The sequence below is a fragment of the Lichenostomus cassidix genome, chromosome 2, assembly GCF_008360975.1.
Source record: "Lichenostomus cassidix isolate B80296 chromosome 2, HeHo_3.0, whole genome shotgun sequence".
Lineage (NCBI taxonomy): Eukaryota > Metazoa > Chordata > Aves > Passeriformes > Meliphagidae > Lichenostomus > Lichenostomus cassidix.
This window is the reverse complement of record NC_139482.1, coordinates 4,707,917-4,717,921: the sequence shown is the minus strand read 5'-3', so window position 1 is coordinate 4,717,921 and position 10,005 is coordinate 4,707,917. Positions and strand designations below refer to the sequence as shown.

At 44.2% G+C, this 10,005-nt stretch overlaps 1 pseudogene; it reads left to right on the top strand.

Annotated features, from left to right (window-relative positions):
* Positions 1–6,396: 6,396 nt before the first annotated feature.
* On the top strand, positions 6,397–9,795 carry LOC146440748 (elastase-1-like; annotated as a pseudogene).
* Positions 9,796–10,005: the final 210 nt, after the last annotated feature.

The window sequence follows — 10,005 nt, the reverse complement described above, 5'->3', positions numbered from 1 at the left end:
ACAATGTAGGCAGCAGAAAGAAATGCCAAGCCCTTTGCTCTGGTGTAGTTTAGTTCTTGGTGTAGAAGAAGCTCTGTGTCTGAAGATATGTGTGGAAAAATTCCCTTTGAGCCAACTAAACCTCTGGATTAAGCCTTCAGCTTGGCATTGATGATGTTGAAGATGCAGAGCAAAGAGCTGCTCAGTGTATCAGCTCACCTGAGCACTTCATCAGTTGATCATCATGAATATCCCTCTTCTGGAGAAAGTCCTGGGGTTTTATTTATCTGTGGCAAACATGGAGAAAGGATATATCAGAATGCCTTTCATATTATCTTTGCTGCTCTAGTTGATAGTCATGTTTTCCTCTTTGCCTGGTTGGAAGGTTCATCCCAGTGATCTGAAAGCTCAGAGTTTGCAATGCTCGGGGATATCCCAAAGCCCTACAGGGAGAAGATCCACCAACCCTGCACATAAGAGGTGATATCACTGCTGTGATAGCAAAGGATAAGATCCTGCATGGTTCCCATCTTCTTTACCAGTGAGCACTTTGCATCAAGTTTAGCAGCAAGGAATTCATTTTCCAAGAGCTCCAAACACACCAGTTTTTGTGTTTTGTGTTAAAAGTGCTGGCCACGAACTGGGGAGTGGGGGAAGAAAGGATGGGGAGCATCCTAAGCAATGAAGCTCTAGCAGGACCAAGGGCAGGGCTTGAGCAGCAATCCCAGGCTACAGCCCTAGCTGAGGCTTCTCTGGTGTTTTTCCTTCTCATTTAGCATTCCCTCCAGTGGAGCAGTTTCCCCAGCAGTCTGACCCAAGGTCTCAGCTCCACTGTCTCAGAGCTGGCCCTGAGCACAGACAGCAGAGCCCAGGGCTGGGAGGGCAGGGCTGCAGCACTTGCTGGTGCACTCAGCCCTTGCTAAATGGGGTTTGCCAGCAGGTTAATGTGGTCCTAGTCCTGGCCAAGGACCTTCCTCTAGTTTGGGGGTACCCAGTGAGTCCAAGAGCCCTGGCCTTCCTTCCAGCCCTCCTTGTACTTGTTTCAGGCCAGACTTGCCCTCCCTGGCCCTGCCATCCCTGTTCAATGTGCTGGTGTTGGTTTTCCTGCTGGAGGAGAGCACACCTGCAACTTCCCAGTGAGAGAAATTCTGAGAAATCCTCAAGCAAAAATAACTTCTCTGAGCATCCAGGTACACATGTTCTTCAGCTGCTGTCTTCTCAGGGGCTGCTGTTGGTTTGGCTGGAATGTGTGGCGCTGCAAACACACTTAAAACTGCAGCTAAACTACAGCAACCAGAGAAAACTGAGTGACCACCTCGACATCCCAACCTGGAGGCACTCAGCCTTTTTCTGCTCTTTATGTGGAGCTTCCTGAGATTGGCTGAAATCCTCTTCTTTCAGATATGTTTTTGTGTGTATATTCCTACATCCATCACTTTGAGGCCACAAGTTTTTTTGGTTTTTTTTTTTCCCCAGAAATTCTGATGTTGGGAGAAACAGGTATGGCAGGGTGTGTGCCTTTCTTTTTACACCAGCATGAGTTATGTCAAAAAGAAAAAAGGAGGGAAGATAGAGAAAGGTGCCTTGATGTTATTCCCTGAGCACACAACTGAGATAAAAATTTGTCAGTCTCGAGTGCATGAATATACATGCAGGAAAAGCACAAATGTACATAGTGACAACCCACTTAGATATTGAATATTAATTCTAACCTTTTTCTTTAGCATCTTTTCATTTTAAAAAATCAAAGGAAAATGCAGCACTTCTGAAACCCTCCATGCTGGCAAGCCCCAGAGTAGGATGGCAGAGCAGGTGTGCAGGTTGTGGCAGTTTAAGGTGATGAATTTCTAGTCTGGGGCACAGTGTGATTTATGAGATAATTAGAAAAGCAAATGCGTAACCACCCTGTTTACACGTGGGGCAGTCAGGATTTGTAGACAAAAACTGCATATTGCTTTGTATTAGTCACCCTTTGAGAAACTGGGAAATGCCATTGAGAATTGAATGTTGCAGTAATTGAGATAAATGGAATGAAGAGGAGCAACAGGGTGTAAGAGCAGCAGAAAAGTTATTGAAGGAGTTTTGTCCTTGTTTGCAAGAGAGCTCAAATCATCTAAAGACATTACAGGAATACTTTGTAATGTCTACTACAGACAGAAGAGATTTAGAGAAAGCTCTCAGTATACTTGTAGAAAATAAATTTTAAAAAAAGGTTAAAATAGTCTTTAGATCTTTCCATGCACACTCCTTCCTGTTGCAAATTGCATGTAGGTTCCTGATATGCTTTTTCACCTGTTTTTTCTCCACAAGAAATAGCATTTTCTTCTCAACTTTAAACTAAAAACATGGGAATTAAATTAAAATTACTATTAATATACTATATATGAATGCTTTTACTATTTTTTCCATGTTATGTAAGGACTAAGAGACAGAATGTAAACTGTTTATCTTGTACTTCTTGCTCTTTACTTAAAGTCCAAGTGAACTTTTCCAGTAACCACCGTGGGCAAGATTCTGATGTCATAAATACTAAACTTTTCCTTTCATTTCAGTGGAGTTAGGAGTGTTTATAACATTCCACAGCCTAATTTTTCCAAAGCATACAATTTATTTGCTTGTAGAAAAATCATGACCATAACACTTAAGAGTTATGAAAACTGTGGATTACAGTAAACTGCTTTCTAGTGCAATGGTTACTTAAATACTGAAGTGGGAGATTGAGTTATAGACTGAATGTTCTGCAGAATCTGCAGCAAGATCAAGCTACTCTGCTGTTAAAAGTAAATAAATAAGACATTATTTCTCAAGACATTTCTTTCAGTTCTGTGTGGCGCTTAAACAATTTGAATTATTGATGTTTTGCTCCTTCCTTAAGATTTTTCAATGTAATCAAATCGATATTGGGAAATAGTGTGAAATTACACCTAACTGAGCACTTTGGTCTGATGCAACAAAACATTTCATTACGAGCTGCAAATGAATACTTAATGATTTTAATGGAGCTTTATAAATGCTCAAAATTAATCATCAATCATTAAACATATTAAAGCAGGTAGCAAGTTTGGCTACTTAAAGGAGCCCTTTGACCTTGGTTTGATGAGCAGTGGTTTGGATAATTAGGAGTCTAACCATCCAAATTCTTCATACTGCACTGAGGAAACTTTTTCACACTGACAGCACCCAGCTGCAAAATATTATTCCTGAACATTGTGTCATTGCCTGTACCAGGGGAAATGGTTTTCTTTTGGTATCTTCTGGTTTTCTTCTTTTATCTTCTGTGCTCAGACAAGCTGAAGAGTTTTACAGAGGGTTTAATGACAAGACCTTTTGATTCATCAATTCCATGTAGTTTGTCAAAAACATGTTTCCCTAATAGAAAAGCTGGATAAATAAAATTTATATTTAATCTATAAATTCATCTTTCTTATGGGATTCTGGGAACCTGTCTGTAGGAATTCAGGTGCACAGCTGTGCCACTGCCTCACCACCCTTACAGGGAAGAATTTCTTCCTAAATATTTAGATATTTAGATATAAGACCTGCCCCCTGTCAGTTTGAAGCCATTTCCCCTTGTGCCATCACTCTATGCCCTTGCCAGAAGCTCCTCTTCAGCTCTCTTGTAGCTCCTTTAGGTGCTGAAAGGTGCTCTAAGCTGCTGTATTTTTTTAGAAGGAAAACATTCAAACTATTTTAGCAGTGACCCAAGTCTGTGTGAGACTTAAAACAGAGTGCCATGGCCAGAAATCAACTTAAACCATTAGCAAAAGCAAACTGGGTGTTTGTCCTTTTCCCTTTTACTTGTTATCCCCTGTGAACTAAATTAGTCCTTGATCCTGTAACTTTAACGAGTCAGATGCTTTCATGTTCCATGTGCCCTCAACAGTCTGTACATCAAACTTGTTTTAAAAATCACTCTCAGAGTAGAGTTTCTGTGTGCTTTAGAACTTCTTCTGCACATTTGCTGCTCTATAAATTTATCAGGCAGCATTTCTGGATCTCAGCTGCCTAATAGATGTATCAGGTAGCATTTCTCATGAATGGTAACATCCCAGTGTGTGCTTAAACTGGGATGTGATTCAGTCCACTGCCCTTTCCATCAAACATCATCACGTGAAACAGCACTAAATGTGGATTCAGTGTGTGTATTTCATGAGGCCAACTTTAAATCTGATAAACACTTTTACCATTAAAGTGAGTATATATATATATGGTATGTCTGGAATTCAGTTTGTGCTTTAAGGCCTCCCTGAAAGATGATTTTACCCTTGTCTCTGTGCTCAGTAACTCCAACTGGATCTCATCAAGTCCACCCAAGTATCCTTATTTTGCCTGTACAGTCCCAGAATCTTTCCCCACCATCCATCCTATCCCTGACATGCCCCCCACCCATGCTTCCCATCACTCCTAAAATATTCTGTTCACCCAGAAAATGCTTCTGTCATCAAAATATTTAATTCTGATCCTGTGCGAACAAGGAAAAATGGTTGTACACTAATTAAACAGGGCTAGATCCCTAATTAATGGAATGATGCCACAGGTCCAATTAACTGAACAATGCTAGAGCACAAACTCAGATGTTGTCCTGCTTTCTTCTGGACAGAAAACTGTTAGCACACTCTGGCATAGCACTGGTTTGCACCAGCCTGGGCTCCTCATAGCAACTTTTACACATGGTTTGGAAAGCCAGGGTGGGTTAGGACACAGAGGCAGCATGGATGGGACCTTTCTCTGTCAGAAATAAAATGGTTTTGCCATATGGACACAAACAGGGCTGCTTGAGTTGGTTTTGTGGTGCTGGAGTTGGACACGATGATCCTTGAGCATCCCAGGGGGAAATGCAGACATCCCTCAAGAGCTCTGCACTGAAACAATGCCTGGAGTGGAGGAATTCTGCAAACAGCTGTAATTCATCATCCCCAGAGTAATTTATCTCTCCTCTGGGCATTACAAACCCAGCATCAAAGCCACAGTGATGATAACATGTGCATGGCTGTGGAGGACAGATTATGGACAAGCAGCTGCTCCAGATAAATGCCACAGTGGCCAAAAGGAGGATAAACAACTGCATTCTTAAACAACACTGAATGTAGGGAATACATAAAGCCTTTGGAAAAATAAATTAGTGGTAGAAAATGAGTGAGTTGGCCAGGCCTAACAGGGATGATGAATGCAGTGAAGGGAAGGGATTGCTTGGCTAGGAGGCCACTTTCTGTCCTCCTACCAGAACTAACTGAAAGCTAAAAGTTATCTTTGATATAAGGGGGAAAATGTGCTCAGTGACTAGAGGAGGGTCTCAGTGGTGAAATATCACACTGAACTTTTTATAGCTCCAGGTAAAATAAAAGTTATTTGTTAAAGAGGACTGTTGAGGTTATTATATAGGAAAGGTCCTGGCTTGTGCATTCCATGGAGGGTGGATCCCATTAGCACCCCTGGGTGGGTGACCCTTGCTGTCTTCTCCATCTCATGTCCTTAATTCTCTTTTTTCACCTGACATCTGCTCTGTGGCTGCAGACCAAGGTGAGCTTTACTTCCTACCTGATGGTGTGTGTCCCTAGGGGATTTCCCCTGTCCACGGAAACAAGTCTTTGGGTTTCCATCAGCTGCAGGCATTTCTTGTTTTCTTCCCCTCCAGACATGACAAGAAGGGCTGTATTTATATCTATTTTTACTTTTAGTCATATTTAACTGAAGAACTTCTGCATCTTCTCTGCTCCCAGATCAATCCTTTAACAGTACACAGTATAAATCATGATGTTCCACAAGTACAAAATATACAGGACTGCAGTTAATGGGGATATTAAAAAAAGCTATGGTTTTGTTTATCTATTTGACAAAGATCACTTCATGTTACATGGAGCAGCAGAAACCTGGAGTGACAAATAAATCTTGTATTACAAGGGAACAATACAATAAATGCATCCACAACTGCTAGTCTGAAGTGTTGGTCTCTCAAGCCTGAGTCTGCCCTGCCTTGTTTTTGACTTGATTGGAGACAACTCTAAATTTCTCAGTTTTTTTCTGCCTCGTGGCTCTGTGAGAACCATACAGAGTGGAGGTGTTTGTGTAACCTTGGGCTCTACACCAAGCAGTTGGGTTTTTTCCACACAGAGAACATTTTTGATCACTTTAATGAGTTATGGGTATAGATAAGCTATATTGATCCCAAATTTAGACACAGCTTCTTAGCAGATATTTGAGTATAAAAAGACATTTTCTTGGGGAAAAAAATGCAACCACTTCATTAAAGATGATTCAGTTTCTGGTTCTTCTTGGTTGCCTGGGTAAGTTGCAATTTATTTGAGCTGGGGGAGGGTGAATGTCTCAACCTCTAAGTGGTGCAGATTAGATCATATCATTTTTTTTTCTCTGCATTTACTGTGCTAAGGCAAAACCTAATGTGGAGGGTCCAGGATAATGAAGGAGCATTATCTTAATGAGAAAGATCTGGAGTTCTCTGAGGGAGCAGAAACCTGCAACCCATCAGAAAGGGGATGTAGGTTGGTGCATCAGGGTGGGGTTGGAGTATGGGAAAGGAGTCCATTTATGTGAGAGCTTTGTATCTTGAAGCCTTTATGGTCTTTTTCACTCACGGAGGCTTAAAGAAGCCTCCAGGATGGAGAGTGGTCACGATGTCACCATGTGCAAGACTTGACCACTCCATCTTCCAGACCTGGCTGGCTGTGATGACAATTTCTCTGTAGGAATCCAGATGAAAAACAGCTCTCCTTCCTTTTTTGTGTCAGGGGCAATTTCTGGGACTCCCCTGAGGGATGCTCTTCAGGAGGATGTGCTGGCAGAGAGAGTAATTGGAGGCCACGAAGCTCAGCCAAACAGCTGGAAGTGGCAGGTAATGCTGCTGTCTTTTACTTGAAAAAAAGCCTTAAATTTGAAAAAAAACCCCACCAAACAGTGAGAAAATACGAGTTTCCATTGTCCAAAGCCACACACACCATTTCTGCAGAGCCATGGCATGGCTTGGGTGTAAAACACATTGTTGTTTGATGCAGGTGTCACTTCAGATCTCCTACCCCAACGACCCAGGGTACTATGCCCACATCTGTGGTGGAACCCTCATCAGCAGCAAATGGGTCATGACTGCAGCCCACTGCCTCAGCATGTGAGTAGGATAAAATGTGTTAAAGCTCCTGCTCTGCTCCTCATTCCTGCTGCAGATTGGAGCCAAACCCTTTTGCTCCTCAGAGCTCCCCAGTGGTGCTGTGCCTTGCACAGCTGGACATCTCCCTGCTCACTTAATCAGGGGAGCTGGAAAACCCTGCTTTAGCCTTGATTTTACATATTAATCGCCAACTTCCTGGGAGTGGAAATCAAGCTGATTGCTGATTTGCATAAGAGGAGGTGCATTTGCATGAGTGTGAGCATTTCTCATGGGTTTGCAGCCCGAGAGAGCTGCACAGAGAAGGGAAGATGGAAAAAAAAGGGATGATTTCTTGCTCCCAAAGGCTGTTCTGTGCAATGTGTCTGATGTGCACCTCCTCAACAGCACCATGGGACACCAGCAGGCCAGCACTGCCCTTTAATTGCTCCTGCCTTTAGTGATTGCACTTAAAATAAGGGTAACAGGCTGGTCCTTCACACTCGGCTTCAGAAAGGTGCAGAAATGCAAGATGAACCTTCTTGTTCAAGACCAAGCTCAGCACTGCAGTACCTGATGCTGCACCTTCAGTTTCTTCACCAGCAAGCTGCAGCCAGCATGTGCCTGATTCATGAAACCACTTAGAAATGTAATTTAGGTTTGCAAAGGCCTCTAAAATCGTTGAGTTTAGTCATTAACCCAACACTGCCAATCCCACCATTAAATCCTGACCCCAAGTGTCACATCTACATCTTTTAAATCCCTCCAGGGATGGTGACTCCACCACTGCCCTGGGCAGCCTGTTCCAATGCCTGATTACACTTTCTGTGAAGAAATTTTCCCCATTGGCCATTTCCTGTCATTCTGTACTTCTTACCTGGTAGAAGGGACCAACTCCCACCTTGCTAGAGGCCTCTTTTCAGATATTTGCAGAGAGCAACAAGCCTCCCCTGTGAGGCTCCTTTTTTCCAGGCTAAACAGCCCCAGCTCCCTCAGCCACTCCTCATCAGATTTGTCCTCCTTCACCACCTTCCTTGCCCTTCTCCACCTTCACTCACAGTAAATTTGGCTACAGCCTATTGAAAATCCTCCCATTGAAAGGAGTTTTGGAAATCATGATACTGGTGTAAGGTCTGGGTGGTGCAGGAACTGCACTGCAAAGCACTCAGTGGGGAGTAGTTTATGCATTAATTACTCTGTGGTTCATTTCCAGGCCCCCAGGAGCATCCTACCGTGTGGCTCTGGGCGAGCACAACCTCCTGGAGGTGGATGGCACTGAGTACTACATCAGTGTGGATTCAATCTTCATCCACGACAGCTGGAATCCCAATGACATTGCCAATGGGTAATTGTTTTTAATGGCATCAGATGTTTGAATGATACTTAGCATCCTGTCCCACTAGTGTTTATGGGCATGTTCAGTGCAATTCCCAGTGAGACTGGATTTGGGGGAAAGGGAGGTTTCCCAAATGGCTTCCTCTCTTGGAGGTGCTCCATGGTGTCCATGTGGAGACCTCAGTCCTGTTTTGCCTAAGGTGGCAAAAAGATGTGTCTGTTTTCCCCATCTTGGAAAAAAGCCAGATGGATGCAGGATGCAGAGATGATTAGTGGGCTTGCCAGCAGTCACAGCCCTGTGTGCATCTGATGAAGGAAAGTCAACAAGAAAATGCTGAAGGACTGTCTCAACATCCTCTCAGAGATATGCCTGTCAACCCACAGTCCACCAAAATTCACTCCCAAGCTGTAGGAGACTTTTGGGGAGTGTTATCCTTTTATCAGTTTGTACCATGGCCTCTTCTCTCTTAAATTGCTCTTATTTTCCTGTGAGAGCCATAAGAAATAATCAGTGATATCCACAAGGAGCTTGTCTATCCTCACACAGAGCCTGGAGATCTGTGTGAGTGATGAAATGGGTGTGAGGATGTGTGATTTGTGCCTCATCCAGCATTTCCAGTAAGGAATCTTTCCCCTGTGCCCTGTTCCAGCTATGACATTGCCCTGCTGCGCCTCGAGTCTCCTGCCAACGCCAACGGATTTGTGAAGCTGGGAGCTCTTCCACCTGAGGGAGAAATTCTGCCCAATGGCTATCCCTGCTACATCACCGGCTGGGGAGTGGTCAGTGGTGAGTAAGGGGGAAGGAGTAGCATCCAGAGAGACCACCACACAGGTAAAGCTTCCCTCCTCAACCCCTGGGCCGAGGTGTCACCCTTTCTCATGTCACCTGTGTGTGCAGCGGGCGGTGGCAGTGCAGACAGGCTGCAGGAGGTGATGCTGCCCATGGTGGACCATGAGATCTGCTCCTAGGAGGACTGGTGGGGCTCCCAGGCGAAGGACACCATGCTCTGTGCAGGTGGAGATGGTGTGAGAGCAGGATGCAGTGTAAGAGCTCTTATTGTCAGAGCGTTTCCAAGCTGCCTTCTTTCTTTTTCCTTCCTCTCTCACCTTGCTGTGCCTTCAGTTCTTGTTTTGCCATTTCTCCACCTGCAATATCTCTGCTAAAAATCCTGGCACCTTTGCTGCTTTCTGTTGAATGTCTTCTGAACCAGGCCTTCTCCACATTCCTCCAGAGATCAGTGAACAGAGAGGAAAACCTCCAGATCCTCAGGGTGCACCTCTCCCCTCTGATTTTGGAGAGTGGATTGGCCCTGTGTTTCAGCAGCATGTTCCAAGACCAGGTCCTGAGGACAAGGGTGAAACTTTGGCAGTCAGCTCTGCCCTGACCCAAAGTGTGAAGCTGCAGAGAAGTTTGTCCACTCCTCCGATGCTGCTGTGTTGTTGCACCCTGGCCAAGCAGTGTTGTTCCCTGCTTGTCACCCTTCTCCTTCCCATCCACTCTGCTCACAGCTGAGGCTGCTGTAAGTTTTGGCTATGTCCAGCTGCTCCCTCTGGCCCAGGTCAGGTGGAAAAAGAAGATGTTGTGAGTCTCCCAC